Genomic DNA, 21,979 nt, shown 5'->3' on the forward strand with positions numbered 1-21,979 from the left:
GCTGTCTAGGTTGGTCATAACTTTTCTTGCAAGGAGCAAATGTCTTTTAATTTCATGGCTGCAATCACCATCTGCAGTGATTTTGGAGCCCCCAAAAATAAAGTCTGCCAATGTTTTCACTGTTTCCCCATCTATTTGCCATGAAGTAATCAGACCAGATGCCGTGATCTTACTTTTCTGAATGTTGAGTTTTAAGCCAACATTTTCACACTCCTTCATCAACATTTTCACTCTCCACTTTCATCAAGAGGCTCTTCACTTTCTGCCATAAGGATGGTGTCATCTGCATATCTGAGGTTACTGATATTTCTCCCAGCAATCTTGATTCCAGGCTGTGCTTCATCCAGTCCAGCATTTCTTATGATGTGCTCTGCATATAAGTTAAGTAAGTTAAATAACCATTCCATAGTTAAATGTAATTCAGTTAACCATTATTCTTTATGGACATCATTGCAATTTTTTCAGTGTCATACAAATATTGCAATAAACATCTTTGAGCCAAGAAGTTAAAAAATTATTTTGGATTTTTTATTAGAATAAATAATTTAAATGCAAAAGTAATTTAAATGCAACTGTGGCTAATTGAAGTCATTATTAGACAAAAAAAAGTAGTTAATAAATTTGGTTTTAAGAGAATCTGTCCAAGGCTGAGAAGGGATTCCATTAGAATAAGGAAGGCCAAGAATGTCAGGAGTTTGAAAGGGACTGTGTGGGTCAGGCCCTAATTATTAAGTTGCAGGTCTTGTAGGACCTCTGAGCTGATGTTACAATGGTGAAATGGCTTCTTACCTAGCATCCTTCACTTTGGAGTTGGTGCTGTCTTGACCACACAGTGCCAGATAGTCTAAATGATCCCTTGCTTATCACAAAGGCATAGGGCACTGGGTCTGCATGATAATTGACAAAGAGCTCACTGCCATATCCAATTAAGAAGCTCTATGCTGTGTCTTTGGCCAAACTTCTATGAGTCCTTTTCCTGGGGACTGTATTTCTTGCAGGGGGGATGACTTTATGTGAACGAAGTGAATAGTTTATTGCTGTCTGCAGTCAACATGCTTTTCCACGTGTCTTTATCTGGGAACATCCTTTTCTCTCTGCCTCTAACACCCTTTCTTCCCTTGTCACCAGGTTGGGCCCTTGTGGCAGAACCTGTTGATTGCTATTAACAAAAGAAACCCAACTTAGTTAAGGTTTAGAGCAGCAGTGTGCTCAGTTGATGGGTTCCTCCTGCGGTCCCAGTGGAAGATCCATGCTTGGTCTAAGCCAATCATGGTAATCTCATGTTCCTTTGCTAACAGTTGACATAGGGCCATGTAAACAACCCAATTATGACTAACAGTGCCTAAGAGGAAGTTTCCTGAAGACTTCTAGAGAATAGTTTTCACCTTGATATTGAGAGTGTCCCTTCTTTTTCCACACTGGAACATTGTAATTTAAGAATGTGTGTTGCATGGAGCTTCAGCAACCATCTTGCATCATGAGGAGTGACATCCCGGATACATCACTGATGGTGGGCTGAAATGATGGAAAGAGCTTGAGTCCTTCAGAGAACAAAATTCCCCACATGGACAGCAACTTGTCAGCTAGACAGAGGGCGAACACCTGGCGCTCACCAGTGCCATCACCTCACCGTGCGGAACGGTGACAGAGTTAGGGACAGACTGTGTTCCAGACCAGGGCTGATGCTGTGGCTCCCCGGAGGCACCCTGTCCCAAGTTTCCTCAGTCCTTCTGCTTGGCCATCCTTGGCTGTGGGTTTTCTTGGATTGTTGCTTTAGACCTGCTTCACCTCTGGTCAGTCTCTCTCTCTGTCTTACCAGAGCTCAAGCTAAGAAAATTAAAATGTCTTAACAACTTCCTTACTGACAAAAAGTTGACACATGCCACTTCTAGGAGAGGCTGGGAAAGAGGATTTGAGGGGCACACAGCCATCCTGAGTAGAACTGGAAATCTGAGAAAAGAGCAAGGGGGATGGGGTATGTAGACAGAAACATTATTTGGGAAGATGCTCCAACAGCCCTATTGAAATGAATGTCTTTGGTACTCAGCATCTTTCAGGGAGGGTGAAAGGGGAAGGAGCCTTGACAGAGGGACCTCAAACTGGCCACCAACCCAGGCTTGAGCCAAACTTAATGAAAGGACATCACGTTTCTTGTTCTCTGGTGCCATAGAGTCAGTCATACTTATTAGATCAGAAAGAAGAAATGGCTTTGAAACTGATTAGGAACCTGTGGGGCCCACTCAGGTTCAAATCCTTTCCATGTCCCCTGTTTCAAGAAACAGGCTTCATTAAGCCTCCTAGACCTTCACTGAGTTCCAAAGGGTGGATTCAAACAGAGAAGTGAGGGAATGCAGAAATGAAGGAGGAGAAATAAAGAAAAATAGTGCAGGAATAAAGCAGCAGTCTCGCTCCTCCTCAAAATATACACATAACAATATCTTTGAGCTCTTCTGCAAAACTAAGGCCCTCTTCCAGGTGGAGGACAGTGACTTCAGACTGAACACAAGATTCCTGGAAAATAGCCCTGTTACCTTACCACCAACAGATTAGAAGAAAGTCATATAATCTGCAGCACCCATCCCAAATTTTTGGGCATAAGCCACTCATTCTCTTTGCTTGGGCTTGCAATAAACATTTTTCTGCTTCAAACTCCAGCGTTCTGGTTTGTTTGGCCTCTCTGTGGGTGGGGCACGTGAACTTACATTCAGTAATAGCTATGGTGTAAAAATAGTTCAGCCCTTCCTCTGCATTTTCTCATCGTGTCACACTGCTGGAATTCTCCCTGCACACCCGCCACCGCCCCCCCCCCCCCCTCCGGCTCACCCCTCCTGAAGACCCAGCCATCTCAAGCTTAACTGCACGCCATTATCACCTGGAGTGCTTTAACAATTTCTGTTGCCCAGATCTCCCAGCAGGCCAATTAAACCGGGCTCTTTGGAGCTGGTACCCAGGCCTTAGTAGTTTCTTAAATCTCCCAGATGACTCCAGTGTGCAGCCGAGGTGGAGACCCCTACAAGGAGAGCAGTGGTTGGAAATCCTGGCCACACATTAGAATCATCGAGGGGGCTTTTAAAAAATGCTGATGCCAATTCCCACCCCCAGAGTTTCTGACTTAATTGGATTGGGGTGGGGCCCAGGGCAGCGATCGTTTTTTAAAGCTCCCTAGGTGATTCTAATGTGTAGCCAGGTTTGAGAAGCACTGCAATGGAGTCACAAAACCAAGGAACAAAAGAAGGAATCTTCTTTTTTTCTGGACAATAAAATTTCTAAAATGCTGTCATCTAGCATGTTTATATGCAAAGCTAGAACAGTGCTTCTCAACCCAGGTGGCACATTAGAATCTCAGGGGAAGGTTAAAAAATATCGAATTCCTGGTCTCTCCTCTCTGAAATTTTAATTCAATTATTGTGGGGTGGGGGCCTGGAGTTGTTGGTATATTTTTCAAGCTCTTTCATGATTATTATACCAGCCAGGATTAAGGACCACTGCAAAATAATAGTGATGATGATGATGGTGATAACTCACAAAGGGTATAATTGTGCCAGTAGAAGACCTCTTGGTTAAGGAGGGGGCAGGTTTTATCTATGGCAGGGCTGTTGAACATCAGTTTGTGCCTTTTCTCATTGTTACTGCTAATTCTGTAGACGCTGAACTCATAAAAATCTATCTTATTTAAGAAGCAGCCCTATTCATTCCTTGCCTGCTTTCTTGCTGTCATCTCACTTGATAGGAAGTCTCTAGAAGGGTTTTGCAATTAACTCACAGTGTGGCTTCAGCCATCTAAGGCTGTATCACATTCTTTGTTTAAACGATGTCAGCTTTTTCTGTCCCCTTATTGCCCTACCCCATCAGTCTTTGTGTGATGACCTTACTCAGACTCATTGTTGGGGTCATGTAAACAAAAGCAGCAGCCTGAATGTGCTATGGCTGAGACAGATGTTCCTGGCGACACAAGTGTGCCCTGAACGTTGGGAACCATAGCTGCCTCTGCAGAGGTGGCAGGTGCTGGCATGAGGACACCCAAGGACAGGAGCCTTTCTCCTCTGTCCTCCACACTCCCTCAGGATGCGCAGGGCTGCTCAGACAAGCTCAGAATGCAGACACCCAGGGGGTGGGGATCTCGCCTGGGATGGGCCCAGGATGGAGGCTCTACAGATAGGCTCTATCTGTGGCTCTGGCCCTGAGACCTTCCCCTCTCATCTCTAACTCTTAGCATCTCGTGCTCCCAGGGATTCCTTGCAACTTGCCTCATGCTCCCATGAGGGGAATTACACACGGCCCCTCCGAGCTGCGCTGTGTGCTCCTGGAAAGAAAGGGAGCATGAGCATCCATGTGTCCTTTGGAGAAAGTGACACCATATCCACATTTTCTAGGTTGTCTTTCTGTTTTTATACTTGGAATTATTTCTTTCAATTTGATCTCATAAGTCCAACATGTAAAAAGTTAGAAATGAGGACTTGTCTGGTTGAAGGGTTGTTTTTCAGTCGCTAAGTCATGACCGACTCTTCTGCAATCCCATGTTGTACATCTGGAAGTTCTCGGTTCACATTCTGTTGAAGCCTAGCTTGAAAGATTTTGAGCATTAGTTTGCTAGCATGTGAAAGGAGTGTGGTAGTTTGAACATTCATTGGCATTGCCCTGCTTTAGGATGGGAATGAAAACCGACCTTTTCCAGTCCTGTGGCCACTGCTGAGTTTTCCAAATTTCCTGGTGTATCCAGTGCAGCACTTTAACAACATCATCTTTTAAGATCTGAAATAGCTCAGCTGGAATTCCATCACCTCCACCAGCTTTGCTGGTAGTAATGATTTCTAAGGCCCACTTGACTTCACAGGTTGAAGACTGAGACCCTCCAAAACTTCTGCAAGCCCCTAAATTTCTGCATCACACAGCCAAACCACCTCCATTCACCTTCTGGGTATGTTGAGCAGAGTGTGCAACTTTTTGGTGCCTGCCAGTTACACCATGAAGGATGCAACTCTGAATTCAGGCAGGCCCAGGTCTGTATGCCTCGGAACACAGCCTCTCGCCTGCTCCTCCTGAAAGAGAAACCTGGTTGGTTTGAGGGCTGCCCACTGCTGTTCCCACAGGCCTGGCTTCCAGGTTTCAGAGAGCATTGCAAAGACTAAAAAGGCTCCCCCTCCTGTCTCTGCTGTCTGACTGAGGACACACAAAGACGGCAGAGGAGATGGCATGTATTAGCACCCAGGTGCACGTGGTCAGGAAGATTAGAAAAGCCCAGTCTCTGCTCAAACTGCTTGTGTCTGCGTTTTCCAGGGTCCAGTGGAAATTGTTAACATGGCTGTTAAATGACGGTTGGCAGCTAGGAGTGTGGTCACCGACTAGAACAAAGCATTAGGCCAGAAATTTAAAACACTGAATTGATTTCTTTACTGTCTGATATAGAAACAAAATAAGTACAAGTTTCTTGGTCTAAGCCAGAGTGCATCTTTGACCTCACTCTAGTGGCAGCGAGCAGCAGGACTCCCTGCGGAGGGCCGTCCTCCACACTGAAGGATGTTTAACAGCACCCTTGGCCTGGCGCCCCACCTCCAGCAAGTTGTGACAATAAAAAATGTCTCCGAACATTGTCCCCCAAGGGTCAAAATCATCTGAATTATCACTCTCATCAGTTGGCTTGGAAGGTAAAAGACTATTTGCCAAGCCAATTTCAGGCCACAGGTTTAGGGCATTAAAAATCATTTCAGGACTAGAAATGGTTTTTTGATTTTTTTTTTTTTTTTTGAAGCCTTGATACCCACCTGGGTTCTTGGCTTTCCCCAGTCAATAGAAATTGACTAGAGGCCAGACCAGACAAGAAATCCAGGCAAGGCTTTACTGGGGCCCCTGCTGCTGCAGCAGGGAGCAAGAACAAACAGGTTCCCTTGCTTGCTCACTCCCTGGGAGGGGGTGGTGAGCTTATTCCTTGTATGAGGTGAGGGTGGGGATGTGTCTGGGGTTTGGAGTGGAGGGGTGGCATGGCTGGTTTACCCACTCCTTTAGTGGTGTTGAGTGAGAGGCCATGCAGTACCCTGTTTTGCTCCTGGCTCTTCAGAAGTGGCAGTAGGGGGTTTCAATCTTTTTTGTATCTTTGGTCCAGAATTTGCCCCAACTGCTACATATTTTTAGTCCTATATGGTTTCTTTGTATTTTGTTGCTGGAGGAGAGATGTGTCCAGGTACAAGCATTGCAGCACTGCAGCAAACGTTCCCAGGTCCCAGCCTGTCAGTCGGAGGGGACAGCATTAGAGGCAGCTACTAGTGGGATTTTCCTGAGAAAGGACACTCTGGCCCATCATCCCACAGGCCAAGACCATGTGGAGAGTGGTCTGGAGGATGGGATAACAGAGATCTAGATACGTGTGGAGGTTCCAGAGGAAGAGAAACTTGGGCCTCTATTGCAGGCTATAGCCTGGAGAGGATTCCAGCTATCGAATGTCCTGGAGCTTCTCATGGGCTTCCGTGGTGGTTCAGATGGTAAAGAATCTCTCTCCTTGTGGGTGGGGAAGGGGGCTGAGAGGGTCTGCTCTGGGCAAAGCCTTGGGAAAGTTGGGACAGGGTTTCCGAACCAAAGGGCACAGAGAGAGATGACAGGATGCAGAGGCCGAGGCTTCCAGAAGATGAGTGAGGCCACAGAAGAGACGGGACCTGCCCATCAGCAGGGACGTCTCCAAGGGCGGAGTCTGAAGACTGGTCACTTTGGCTCCAACAGAGCCTGCAGAAGGAAGGCCCCTCCATGATTTTAAATTACCCACAGAAAATGAACTAGAGAAGGGGAGAGTGCTGAACTGATTGGGGACATTTACTGTGATGATGCCTCCCTTGCACTGTCAGGATTAGTAGAGAGTTAGAAAGTTAACATTCAGTTTTAGAAAACTGTTACATTTTGCACAGCCATTTGAGAAACTTATACCTGCTACAATTTGTTTAAGCCAGCATTTTTCTGATCTTATTTGACAAGGAACACTATTTTTTCTGATAAATATCTATGAATAGCCATTCAAACCAGTGTTCTTTTTACTACACTTTATGGAATTCTGGCTTAAAATGGGCCATCAATATAAAACAAACAGGCAAACAAATCTCCTCTTGGACCATTGTACTTATTATCAATAGCAAATCATCTCTGTTGAGTTTATCTTTGGTTTTGTCAGACATAGAGTGTTCAGAATTAAGAATCAGATAGGTGTGCTCTGAAGGGCCTACAAGGAAAAATTCTAAGATGCCTAGGCATGTGAGGCCAGCTGTGCCTCTCTGGTGCAGAGCTGAAAATGTGGGTGCTGGCAAATACAGGACCAGGTTTCAGAACCTGATGTTTCACCTCATGGGCTACTGAGGCAGAAGTGAGATCTGAGTCTGGTGGTGGTGCAGTGCTGATTTAGTCACTAAGTCATGTCCAACTGTTGTGACCCCGTGGACTGTAGCCCGCAGGCTCCTCTATCCATAGGATTTCCCGGGCAAGGATACTGGAGTTGGTTGCCATTTCCTTCTCCAAGGGATCTTCCCGACCCAGGGGTTGAACCCAGGTCTCCTGCATTGCAGGCAGATTCTGTGCCACCGGGAAGCTTGGAGCCAGATGGATCTGACCCTAAACATGCTCCACTCGTCACCAGCCCTCATCTTTTATGGCTTTCTTCCAACTCCCTCTGGAATTCCCTGCCTAGCTTCTCAAGAGTCCCCCATAGTGGGAGGCAAAGTCAGAACATCACACTGCCAAATCTTAGAGAAAGCCCTAGCTGGAGGTTCTCACGTGGCAGGAGCTTCCCCAGCACCAGAGGAAGGTCTGGGGTCACACTTCACAAAGATGCTTCTTTTCACCGGAGCCCCTTTGGTATATTGTGGGCATTTTTGATCCTCACAGTGATTGAGGGGCCCTATTGGTGTTTGTGGGTAGGGACTAGAATTGCTAAATATTCTGAAATACACTGTTCCACCCATCATGACAAAGAATCGTTGCAGTTTTACCTACAGCTTTGGAAAATTGCTCCAGAACAGGCAAAAAGCCCATTTATATCAACGGTTATCTGAGGAGCCTCCATCCTAACTCCGTTTACCATAAGAACATAAAGGATGTTTTAAATTTCCTAGGAAAGAAGGTTCCATGTAAATCCAAGGGAAAATTGTTCTTTAGTTTTGTCCAAAATCTTGCCAGATTTTTTTCCACTTGCTAAAAACAAACAAAAAACACCCTACATAACCTATAGTGATGCTGCTAGCATACTTATGATCCCAGTGTAGAACATATCCTCTACTGCCTGTATGACTGTCGTTTTTTTTTTACTGCTGGTTCTGACTAGATGCAAGTTTCCAATAATTATATCTTCTAGAACACTTGGACCTGGACATTTACATACTTACATTGTTTTGTTATGTATATAGCAAAACAATTTGCATTTTGATATATAAATAGATCTGTTTGTTTACTTAATTACTATATTTATGTGTAAAAATGTTTATTTACTTATTTTAAAATATTTTAATTAAAAAACTACTTACCTTGGATTTTTATTTTAAATTACAGCTTAGATTAAGATTTTTATGAATTACCTTGATGATATGCATAAGCTAACTATATTGCATTCAAGTTGTAAAAGTAAATGGAAGTCACTCTCTCGTGTTTGACTCTTTGTGGCCCCATGGACTGTAGCCCACCATGCTCTTCTGTCCATGGAATACTCCAGGCAAGAATACTGGAGTGGGTTGTCATTTCCTTCTCCAGGGTAACTTCGACCCAAGGATTGAGCCCCGTCTCCTGTATTGCAGGCAGATTCTTTACTGTCTGAACCACCAGGGAAACCCAAGTTGTAAAGACAGCCCCAAATATTTATCACAGTGAAGACCCCAAAGTGAAGGTCTGTGTTCAGACAATGAGAGCAATTCTATGAGTTCTCCACTGGAGGTCGCTAGAATCCCACCTAAATGGATCCGGGACACCCGGGGAGAATCCTATTTCTCCCGCATTAAATCAGTAGGGATGCAAATTGCTATTAACGTTACTCATCGCCCGCCCAGCACACACACGCACGACACACAAGGGATTGCTGTGTCTCCTCGCCTGTGTTTTCCCGTCCACATGTGTCTCAGCACCAGCCTCCTTTCCGCGCCCGGTGCTCCGGCTCGCGCGCCTGTCTTCCCTGAGGTTCAGTATCAAAGATATAGAGATGTCGAGCTGCATGGGGGTGACTGCATTATCTCTCTGCTCTGGTAAAAATCAGATAAATCGGCATTTTGAAGAATTTAAAATGAGACCATACATTACACGCTGGGTCGAAGTTTACCATGCCAGCATTGCCGCCCCAGGGGCAGATAGACAGAGTTCTCTTCAACGGAGCTGTAAATGATATGACTCTTAACGTTAAATAGAGAAATGACCAAGGAAGGGGAAAAGCCTCAATATTTTTGAAAAATCTATTTGACTATTGAGGGAAAACATTTCTCAATACAACACATCTTCAGGGCCTTGGCGTATTGTAAAGGCCTTGGCCATGAGATAACTTCAGTATGCATCACAATCTCTGTTTTTTTGTGTCTCACAAAACCAGTTTGCCTAGGTCTTCACTCCCATTTAGAGATGCAAAATCCACACCTGGCACACTTTCGGAGGATTGTCAGAAAAAGTGAAGGCTGCTCCAGGACCAGAGCTGGAGCTTTAAGATTTGAGAAGTCGGTTCTGGAGCCCCTTCCCTTGAGCTCCCACTCCTTAAAGAAGAGAAACCCCCATCGTGGAAAGGAAAGAGGCAAGATGAAGTAAAGACACAGGAGTGCAGTTCCCAGGTGGTGCTAGTGGCAAAAAAAAATCTGCCTGCCAAAGCAGGAGACACAAGAGATGTAGGTTTGATCCCTAGGTTGGGAAGATCCCCTGGAGTTGGAAATGGCACCCCACACCAATATTCTTTCCTGGAAAATTCCACGGACGGAGGAGGCATGGTTGCAGTCCATGGGGCCACAAAGAGTTGGACATGACTGACTAAACACACACACACACAGTGAATGTGCAATGAAAACCTGCAGTAAGTTAGAGACAGGTTCTGTGACAGTTGACTGGTCTCAGGAAAGGCTCACAGAGGAATGATTTGAGCAGAGGCCTAAGTGAGGAGCAGAGATTAAATAGACCAGGACTGTGTGTGTGTGTGTGTGTGTGTGTGTGTGTGTGTGTGGTTGGGACTCCAAGGGCCTGGGGGAGGATGATTGCAGCTGAAGCTAGAGGAGGATGTCTTTGGGGACAAGGCACACCCATGGACCAGGTTATGTGTGTGGTCTGTATTCCAAGAAGAGAGTGAAGACAAGCTATTAAAGTGTATGGGGGAGTGGGATTTGATCCAATTTGCATTTCAAAGTAATAAATTGTCAAACTATAAAATTGAAAAAAAAAGTTGAACTCCTTTAAAAAAACCAGTTTCATTTTTTTTAAAAGAAAAAAGCAGCTAGCTCATTAATTAACGTAAAAACCTAATTAAAACATTGCATTCTTTTTTTCCCTCCTGACATAATCAGGGAAGAGACTGAATTTAAATATGATCATTTCCCTTTTCACAAAATTCATTTGTATGTGTAGACTCAGCTGGAATTTATCCCAGAGTGATTTCTAAGGTCATACCTCTTTTGAAGATCAGTTGAATATTTATCTCTGTGTGTTTTTTGATGTTGTTAAAATTCCCAGTTCTCACTGTGCCTTCTAAGTTTTCTAGGACTTTTAAAATATACTCTCCCGAAGTCAGTAGAATCAACAGCTCATTGTATAAATTCTCTATGGTATAGACCATCTCATTTTCCTGTGCAAACGGTGGTTTTTATTTCCTTTTTATCTCATCTCTATAGCTGTTCGTACCTAGCCCACTAAATTTTATTACTGTCCATAACAGTACTACTGTATGTACATTAAAGTATGACAGTAATCAACAGTATTCCTGTTTTTTACTTATTAGTAGTGACTTTGGAAATTTAGGCTACAAAGCCTCTATGTGACGGATCAACCAAATATTCTATCGTATGTGTTAAAGTGTGGATAAAAGGATGGAGTTTGTAATAGGATGTGATTTTGGTTACTGTTCCTGGAATTATTGGCCATTGTCCTTCAAGAAACAATTATTTCTAGTCCATAGCAGGAGTTATCAAAACTACGAAGTCCAGCTGATGCCTGGTTTGCACATGAAGTTTTTTTGAGAACACAGCCACCCTTGTTTGTTCACGTAACATCGAAGATGGCCTTCATGCCACTACAGAAGTCAGGGTTGGGTAGCCACAAGCCTAACACATCTGCTATTTGACCCTTTACAGAGAAAGTTTGCTGACTCATTCTAGAAAGCAGGTGGAGTTATTGATACATTCCTTTCTTGTGAGAACATTTAGTGCTAACTAGACACATCTCTTTGCCTTTTAATGGCCATCTTAAAAACCCCGCGTTTTGTTGCTGGTCAGGTAAGACCCTGTAAAGGACTGATAACAGTTTTTAGCACTTACTCCGTGAGCAACACTTTATTAAACATTTTATACACACTACCTCACATAGCAGCCCTGTGAATTAGATAGTATTATCCTCGGTTTGCAAATGAGTAAATTTAGATGGGAGAGAAGTTAAAATAACTTGTCTAAATTCATAGAACTTGTAAGTGGCAGAAATGAGAATCTGATTCAATCTCTTTCTCTTTCCTGGGCAACTAAGCACTCTATTTCACTTAATCCCTGCGTATTTTCTATCAGAACCAACTGACAAAGGAAAATGGCTGTTGGGTTCATAAGTAGTATGTAGCTTCCTGGGAAGGAGCTGAAGTTGTCAGTTCTCAAGACAAAAGTACTTCCAAATACACAGAATTACTGTCCCTCAAAAAGTCAACCAGACAGTCTACCTGAAGTGGGGGCTCTGAGACCTCCTCTGGAGCCATGGATGGGTTTTGTCCATCAGACACACTTCTGGGAATTCATTTCTGAGAGATTTTAGTTATATTTTGAAGCATGCCTGATAAAGGAATCTGGACACAAACATCCCTTGACCACGTGGGGGTCCTATATCCGCCATATTCAAAGCTCTCCTTTACTGAAGACAGAAGAGCTAATGGAAATAGAGAATTATTAAAGGGGCCCTCCTTCCAAGCCCCATCTGTCATCATTTGAATATTTGCATTTCACAAGCGAAATGACTTACCTGATGAGATGCTGCTGTTTCCATCACAGAGCTGCCGCCCCAGCTGGCCCAGCCCTGAGATGCTGGGGAGTTCCTAAATGACATATTATGGCGTTGCCTGCAGCAAGCTGAAACCCTTGATCTGCTAGTCAAGCCTGCAATAGAACTCACTGGACGGACCTCTGAGAACCTCAGTCCACTTGTCCCCAGAGGCACCCACTGCTTTGTGAAAATAAACTCACATCAGCCTTCCGTTGTTTGAATTCAACAGGTAATTTTCAAAAGAACCAGGTATTTGATGTCATTCAAATTTCTCTTCTCTTGAAGCAGTTTGTTTGAAAAAATAATATATTTTTTAATGACTCTTCAGACAAAATGGGAATAAAATAATTCTGCACTCTGATGCTTTTCCTTCCTCTAGGATACATTAGGAATTATTTAAAATGTCTTCTGAACACAACAATACTCTATTAACCTCCCTGGTTGAGAGACAGGTCACTAGGGTTGAGTAAGTTAAAAAACAGAATTTTTTTAAAGTCCCCAACTATAAAATGAATCACCCAACAGATGCAGCAGGCTCTGAAGGAACCATTAAGAGCTATTTAGCTAAATAATATCTGTGCTAACAAGTCCCACACAACAGATCTTGGTGACAATGTGCATTCTGCAATGGCCCCAAACACACATCACACCATAAGGGTTCTATCAGCTAATTAACATAGGGTAAGAGCTTAACAAAAATGAAATTAAGTGAATAAGAATCTTTTGACTGCTCTCCCTACTTACTAGCACAGAGAAGAACTATTTGTGGAGCTCAGAGAACATCGCGTCTCCGTGTGACTTCGTCTCCATCTCTGAGGACAGGAACGCCTCCATACTTTGGTCCTTCTCTCATCCTTCTAGAAACTCTCCTGGCAAATATGCTTACAGAACAGTCTCTGATGCCCCTGCCACGGCAGGAGTGATGAAAAGTCTCAGTTTATGAGTCTGTCCTAATCTCCCACAAAGATACGTATGTGTTCGTTCTCTCAACAGCATTTATTGAACTCTGTACCAGCTCCTCAATACTTGGTAAAGACAGCGCCGCCTTCCCCCTCTGGCTGCGTCTGCCTTAGCCATGCTGGACAACATCTCCAGTCAGTATATCTCCACTTGGAGAAGCTTTTGAAGCTCAAGTAAATGAATCTTAGGAGCCTTCTGACTTTGAGCCGTCCCACACAGAGTTTAATTCAATACCATTGTGGCCTTTTGCAGCTGTGGGTGTGTGAAGGGGAGCAGAATTTGTCAGCCCCAAACACACCCCTGTGGCATGAGGATATTTTGAGCTAAAGACAATTAGAACCCAGTAGATTCAGAAAAAAACCCTTTATCTCCCCCATTTTAACTACAAAAATTTACATTGGAAAGGGGTTCTGTACTAAGGAGAAAGCTGTTATCAGAGATACATTTTTTACCAAAGAAGTTTATCTAAGTAGCAGGGTAACCTTTGTTTTCCAAATGTCTCCTGCCCTTCCAGTGAATGGCCTTCCTCTCATTTGTCTTCCCAGACTCCAACCCCTTTCCTGAGCTCAGGATGTTAAATAAGCTTCAAATACCTGGCTGTCTTTGGAGTCCTCACATGTTTATGGGACTCCCATATGAAGGTAATTTTGTTTGTTTTTCTCATGTTAATCTGTCCTATTTCAACTTAATTATTGAATCAGCCAAAGAATCTAGAAGGGAATAAGGGACATTTTTCTACTCCTATTGACAGCATCAATCTTCTGAACTCTCAAACAATCCAAATCAGAAAGTCCATGAACATGCATGTGACAAGTTCTAATCCATCCCTCCAAACCAGAGATGTTCTAGCAAGGAATCTGGCAGGGTTGTTAAAGTGTTGTCATGCAAGTTCATGCTAAAATTAATTTCCTCTGCTCTCTATATCACACCTACCCCCCAATAGTAATTACTGGGTAATTGGCTTACCAGTTGCCAGAGGAGTTTGTGTTTGTGGTATACAGGGCTGCTGGGACTTTGGTCTTTAAGTATATGCTCAACATCTCACTTCTTTGGACATATATATGGCTCATACTTCAGCAATATGAATGGTCAATAACCAGTTGCCACCCAGTGTGACAGATTAACAATAAAGCCTAGTAATTGTATGAAAAATGGAGTGATGTTGTTGCCTTGGCTGGAGGATTGGGGATGGCTTCTTAGAGGAAGGGATGGAACACTGAGCCTTGAAAACCCATTTAACCTGGAGATACGGGTGGAGGAGTAAACAGGGTGTTAAGGCCAGGATTCCTTTGGTAGTTTGGCACTACTGAGGCATCTGGTATGAGGCAGAGAGCTTCTGGAAATGGCAATTGATGGATATTCAGGGACCACATAGCACAGAGCAAAACGTATGTTTTTGTATTAATTAAGTATGCTAGGTTCTTTGAAAGCAACATTGTCTCTTATTCATTATTGTATTACCAAGAGTATCAAACATAATGCCTTGATCTTACTATAATGTTTGCAAAATATTTACTCATTTGTCTGTTGAATAAAATACTGAAACAGTATTTTTCAACCATTTATTGACCCATTTCTGTACAATTAGCTGGATCATGAGTATGATAAATAGAATCCCACCATGCACTTTCCTAAAACATGGGAAGCAAGACACATTTAAACAAAGCTATCCTTGGAATATGGTTGCTGATCATTGATGGACAACATATACATTGGATATTTGGAGGGAGAACTCTATGGAAGTGTAGTGGGGGATGATGGAAAGGGGCAGTATGTGCTCAACTCTTAGATTTATGTTGTCGGGTAGAAATATAATGTAAACCATATACATAATGAAATACAATGGAATGGAATGAAGGAGACTTAAAAAAGTAAAAAGGAAATAGTGACCTAAATTTTAATACTATATTTTAGCTCTTTATATCCAAATTACCATTCCAAACATTTAATCAATGTAAAAATATATGAATGAGAAGTTTTATAGTCTTTAAAAAATTATCTTCAGACTCCAGTATATTTTATATTGACATCACATTTCAATTTGGACAAGCTCAATTGCTGCAAGAGGAACTAAAGAGCCTCAAAATGAAGGTGAAAGAGGAGAGTGAAAAAGCTGGCTTAAAATTCAACATTCAAAAAACTAAGATCATGGCATCTGGTCCTATCATTTCATGGCAAATAGATGGGAAGCAATGGAAACAGTGACAGACTTTATTTTCTTGGGCTCTAAAATCACTGCAGATGGTGACTGCAACCATGAAATTAAAAGATGCTTGCTCCTTGGAAGAAAAGCTATGACAAACCTAGACAGCGTATTAAAAAGCAGGAACATTACTTTACTGACAAATGTCCGTATAGTTAAAACAGTATTTCCAGTAGTCATGTATGGATGTGAGAGCTGGACCATAAAGAAGGCTGAGTATCAAAGAATTGATGCTTTTGAACTGTGGTGTTGGAGAAGTCTCTTGAGAGTCCCTTGGACTGCAAGGAGATCAAACCAGTCAATCCTAAAGGAAATCCATCCTCAATATTCATTGGAAGAACTGATGCTGAAGCTCCAAAACTTTGGCCACCCGATGGAAAGTGCGAACTCATTAGAAAATCCCTGATGCCGGGAAAGATTGAGGGCAGGAGGAGAAGAGGACAACAGAGGATGAGATGGTTGGATGGCATCACCAACTCAAGAGACATGAATGTGAGCAAGCTCCAGGAGGTGGTGGAGGACAGGGAAGCCTGGCGTGTTGCAGTCCATGGCGTTCCAAAGAGTTGGACACAATGAGCGACTGAATAACAGTTGCTATGTGAGACTGGTGATGATTGTATTAGACCATCTGCAAGTAACTGAAGACTGAGATCACCAAAGTGCTGCTATAAATATGGTTGATCAGAAGGTTATATTGGCCTATACTAAAGATCAAAACTTTCTAATTGATAAAATTCACCCCTTGCCTTCCTAGCAAGTCAGGTGGTGGGTGGTTCACTGTTTGTGTGATGACTCAGATGTTGGCTGTTAACTCTGACAAGACGTCGTAGAGGGGCATGGGAACAATAACTGTGAGATTTATTGAGTACATACTATGTACCAGTGTTTTACTGCAGTTAATCCTGACAACAGCCTGTGAGATACATGCTGTCAGTATCTTCTTTATTATGGCCTCCAAAAGTCTAAGTTACTTGTCCAAGTCACATGACAAGACTCAAGTCCAAGAATGTGACACTGGTCAATTCCTTGTTATGCCTTCAAATCAGGGTGAGTACCTTTGATAATGCACTGTACTGGCTGAATATATGCATTATATATGTATGTTATATGATATGATTATGTGTGTATGTATATACATACATACATTTATCCTTTTATTGGTTCTTTTCCACAAATTCAATCCAGCAAACCTTCCCACAAACAAATTCCACAGGTACTTAACAGGAAATCACTAAGTGTCCAGTGTCAGAACTGTGTAAGGCTCTGGGTAGAAAGAAATTAATAAGGCACCAAATCTGTTTGGAAGTTAATAATTTAGACAGGAAAGCGAACATCAATTGAAAACTATTTCATACATTTGTACCAGCAAGAGGGAGAACTCAAGGAGTGTGGGGCAAGAAGAAGAGTGTGTTCAGTTCAACTGGGGGGATTAGAGAGACTTTGTAAGGTGCATCTTCAGAGTTGCATCCAGAAAGGAGAGCATCCCCTGCTTTAGAGTCAATGAGCATCTTTTCATTATGAAACTAAATGAGTCTGTTTACCCAACAGACATACACGGGTGGGATGGAGTCCATTCCTGCTCTTTTAAGTGTCTCTTTCCCCTGGTCAAGTGTTTCATATACTCAGAAAGTTAATTAGGTGAGTCAAGAGCAGCATTTGTCTTAATGAAATAAATTAAAATAGTGAAAAAAAAAAAAAAAAGTGGGTATCAGGGCAGTTCTGACCTTGGGATTCGTATCTTTCTTGGTAGCCAGACGGTTTTTCAAGTATGGAGTCATGACCAGGATATCAGATACTGATTCTGTGCATTTTGCCCTGAGTGAAGGCATTACTTGATGAGACTTTTACTTGGGTATGCATATTGGTATACTGGCGAGCAATAAAAGATGCATTTCACACTGTGGCCACAGTCGCAGAAGTTTGAAAAGCCCCACTCTGTGTGTATGTGACTATGTCACTGAACCAAATTTGGTTGGTTTGCCCTCACACAGTAAAGCCATCTACTGACAGCAACTTGTAGTGAAGGAAAACAGGCAGCGTTTGTTGTAAAGATGCCGATACAAGGAGGAGGGGTGGCTCATTCTTTAAAATCCCCAAATCCGTGGAGGTCTCTGCAAAGCGCTTTTAAAGGTAAGGCAAGGAGGAATGTCTTAGGACATGGGATCAACTCATGCACAGCTCTCTGACTGCTTGAGGGCAGTCAATCCTTAAGTGTGAGGAGGTCGGAGGGGCTACACGTTCACGTCCATGAAGTAGTCAATTTCTTCCATTTGGTGGTGGTTTTAGCAGCTGAAAAACTCAGGAAATATGCACAACTACTATTATCTAGGCACTTCAAAGAGAGGAGCTAAAGCAAAAGATATGGGGGAGGGGTCTGCCCTAGGAAAGCCCTACAGGGTCCTGCTCACTTACAACTATTGAGGGAGATTTGCCTCCATCTTTTCTGACTCTGGCCTAGCAACACACGTCTCTTCCCATCTCTCTCATCGTGGCTACAGGCTTCCGTTCACCTGGTACTGTCTGCTGCCCCAGACCCCTAGACATTCCCCCAGGATGCTTGGGTTCAGGGTTGGGTGTGAGGCAGCCACACCTCCTCCACCACCCTGCTTTCACTCCGCACAAGTTTCAGTCCCCGTGGTTACACCATCCTTGGCTGAAGGCTTGAATTTCCTATAGGAGCAGAAAATCCTAAACATGACTTCCCCTTAGTCTATGAAAAAAGCATCACAGATACTAACATAATTAGAGATGGCTCATCAGCTGCATTTCTTAATCTTGTATCTTGGCCTTAGCTCTGTTCTTATTCATAAGGATACTTTTTTCTTCCAATTTCCAATATGCCAGTTGCCATTCACTATGCAGGAACTCTTACAGGGGCAGGTCTGGCCTGGGGTGCACACCTTTCCAAGCAGTGGGAACTGTCTCCAGTCTTGAGTTTCCATTATGGAATCAAGGCCACATGTCAGGAAGGGTGGTCTATCGAGCACTGTGTGTGTGCACACAAGTACACCATGTGTGTTTACACACACACCTGTGGCAAAGAGAAGGTTCGGCACTCCATGTCCCATGGAATAACTTCAGGTTAAACCCCATACATTCTGAGTTGTGAGATGCCCGCCTGCCTCTTCATTCATTCAACTGCAGAGGTTAACTCTAGGATCAAACAGCTATTCACAAACATAGAGTTCCCAAAGACCCATGTGAATTCCCTCATGACTAAAGTTTACACCAATGGTTTTCGAGTAAGACGTGGATGAGAAGCATTTGGGAAGCATGTTAAAATTTAAACTCTTTTTCTGTTTTGCATATTGGGTTATTGTTACCATCTTTTTAAATTCCATATACATGCGTTAGTATACTGTATTGGTCTTTATCTTTCCGGCTTACTTCACTCTGTATAATGGGCTCCAGTTTCATCCATCTCATTAGAACTGATTCAAATGAATTCTTTTTAATGGCTGAGTAATATTCCATGGTGTATATGTACCACAGCTTCCTTATCTATTCATCTGCTGATGGGCATCTAGGTTGCTTCCATGTCCTGGCAATTATAAACAGTGCTGCAAAAACCACTACAATATTGTAAAGTAATTAGCCTCCAACTAATAAAAATAAATGGAAAAAAAAATTTAAACTCCTGGGATCTCATCCAGGGAATTTTGGTTCTGGAGGTCTGGGCCCAGGAATGTGAATTATAACTAATACTCCAGGTGATTCTGATGCAGTCTTGGGGCCCCTTTTGAAGATGTTACTATTCAGTTCAGTTCAGTTCAGTTGCTCAGTTGTGTCCGACTCTTTGCGACCCCATGAATCGCAGCACGCCAGGCCTCCCTGTCCATCACCAACTCCCAGAGTCACTCAAATCCATGTCCATCGGGGTGATGGACATGGTGATGCATTGCTATACAAATTGGCACTTGTCATTGGCACTTGCCATCTACTTCTAAAATGATGCTCAGGTGCTGCTATAGCTGCTGACTTTCAACACTCCCTGAAAACAGTTCTGGGTGGAGGTCAGGGAAAAGGTACCCTGTGCTTTGGAAAAAAAAAAAAAAATGACTGAACAGGTCCTCAGATAGATGGATAATTTCAGGAGTTGATTTTATGAGCCCTGTTCTTGTATTGCCTTGTATCTAGAAATGCACTGAAACCTTTCATGGTGATGTCTGCCTCTCATGACTAACAGTAACCTTCACGAGACTAGCAGAAACAATCTGCAAAAATATGTGCTTGACTGCATGTATTTCCCCTTCACCAAAATTACATAGATACTGACTTTCCTCCCTACCTCTTTGGAGCAGTTTCTTAGAACTGTCTGAAATACTGTCTCCCAGGCTAGAGCCCTCATATTGCCCCAAATAAAACTTAACTTACAACTCTCACGTTGTGCATTTTTTTAGCCAGCAAACACACAGATCAGAATCTTGAAATAATCACCTGGAAGTGCTTGATTAGATGTATGCACCAAGGTTTTCTGGGGATGGGGGTTGAGGTTTGTGTGTGGGTGGGGGGTGGTGGGGGGTGCCTGATCTTCCAGCCACAATTGCATTCTGTAGGGAAATAGCAATTAATCAAGACAGCAGTGGTCAGACTCTCTTACCCCACGTCCTCTCACTCACGCCTCACGTTCTATAAACAATGACTTTGCATGGTTATGTAACAATTGAGATCATTTATAGCAATGTGCATGCACACCATGATGTACTCACTTGGCCACAGGCCACCTTTGTTCTATATACCTGTATAGTGTTATTTGCTCAGTTGTGTCCGACTCTTTACAACCCCATGGACTGTTGCCCATCAGGCTCCCCTGTCCACGGAATTCTCCAGGCAAGAATACTGGAGTGGGTTGCCGTCCTTTCTGCAGGGGATCTTCCTGACCCAGGGATCAAACCCCGGTCTCCCACATTGCAGGCAGATTCTTTACCATCTGAACCACCAGGGAAGTAAGAGGTATATAGCACGACCTGAAAAGCCCTTGTATGCCTGCAGCGTCAGCATTAGAGAATAAAGCACGTCTACAGTTCCTTTGGCTCTTTGAATTTTCTTCCAGCTTCCCTGCTTGTGCCTTGCCTATCCTGGGTTCAGCAAACAGCAAGACACATACCTTCCACAAGTTATAGGATTAATGCACCCTTACATGGAGACAGATAATTTGGAAGGCTCACAGTACTGAATGGTTAAAAGAGCCCGTGGAGTTTCCTTGGAGGGAGATCTTGGCCAGCATTTAACATAAAGCTACATGGGGAGAAGGATGGGAGTGGGGAGGGGGAGGGGTGCAAACCATTCATGACCATTCATGGCTTCAGAGAGAAGTCTGAGAAAGAGCCAAGCCTAGGCCTGGGAAGAGACAAAAAGTCATGGCTGCCCTCTACAAGATGCCCGGCCCCTCTAGCTGATGCATGGCAGCTGCTCAGTTTGGACTAATTTCCTCGTGACACCAATAAACCAGCCTTCCACCAATGGCTCCAATGCTCAAGCCAAGGAAACTGATAGGTGTCTAAAATTGTTTCTTTTTCTTTTTTATGTTTTACCCTGTGAGTTTACACATTTTCCCAAACCTCTATTTCTCTTACTTTTTTCTTCTCTTCAGCCTCCACTTTCATTTCTCGATCTCTAGTTGAGGAGGGCTTGCCCCTTTCCCAGACAACTTTCTCTTGGCATCATCCCAGACCCTGGGTGTGGCCTGGTTCTGTGTGTGCAGTTCTGGCTTTGGTGCACTTATAGAATGCTATTCCATGATCAAACACCTCTGTGGATAGGCCACTATTTTCTCAACTTTTTAACAATGTTCCAGCCTTTTGTAGTCAACACGGTTGCTTTTCTCTGTTGTTGAATCTAACACTGCTGCTGCTGCTGCTGCTAAGTCGCTTCAGTCATGTCTGACTCTGTGAGACCCCACAGACAGCAGCCCACCAGGCTCCCCCATCCCTGGGATTCTCCAGGCAAGAACACTGGGGTGGGTTGCCATTTCCTTCTCCAATGCACGAAAGTGAAAAGTGAAAGTGAGGTTGCTCAGTCGTGTCCGACTCCTAGCAACCCCATGGACTGCAGCCTACCTGGCTCCTCTGTCCATGGGGTTTTCCAGGCAAGGGTACCAGAGTGGGGTGCCATTGCCTTCTCCCGAATCTAACACTAGTCTGGGTATTTCCTTATTATGTGATTACTGAGGGTTCACTATGAGTTCCAGTCATAAGGGCCCCCTGCATGCTGTTCCTTGAACAGTCCTGAGGGATCTTACTTTAGGGCCTTTGCACTGGCTATTCCCTCTGCCTGAAATGCTCCTCCCCAGCTATCAGCACAGCTAACTGCCTAACCTCCTTTAAGTCTTTGCTAAACTCCCACCTTGTCAATGAGAACCGCTCCAACTGCCCCTTTTATTTTTTTTCATTTATTTTTATTAGTTGGAGGCTAATTACTTTACAATATTGTAGTGGTTTTTGCCATACATTGACATGAATCAGCCATGGATTTACATGTGTTCCCCATCCCGATCCCCCCTCCTGCTTCCCTCCCCATCCCATCCCTCTGGGTCTTCCCAGTGCACCAGCCCTGAGCGCTTGTCTCAGGCATACAACCTGGGCTGGTGATCTGTTTCACCCTTGATAGTATACTTGTTTCAATGCTGTTCTCTCTGAACATCCCACCCTCGCC

Source organism: Dama dama, chromosome 20, assembly GCF_033118175.1.
Source record: "Dama dama isolate Ldn47 chromosome 20, ASM3311817v1, whole genome shotgun sequence".
Classification (NCBI taxonomy): domain Eukaryota; kingdom Metazoa; phylum Chordata; class Mammalia; order Artiodactyla; family Cervidae; genus Dama; species Dama dama.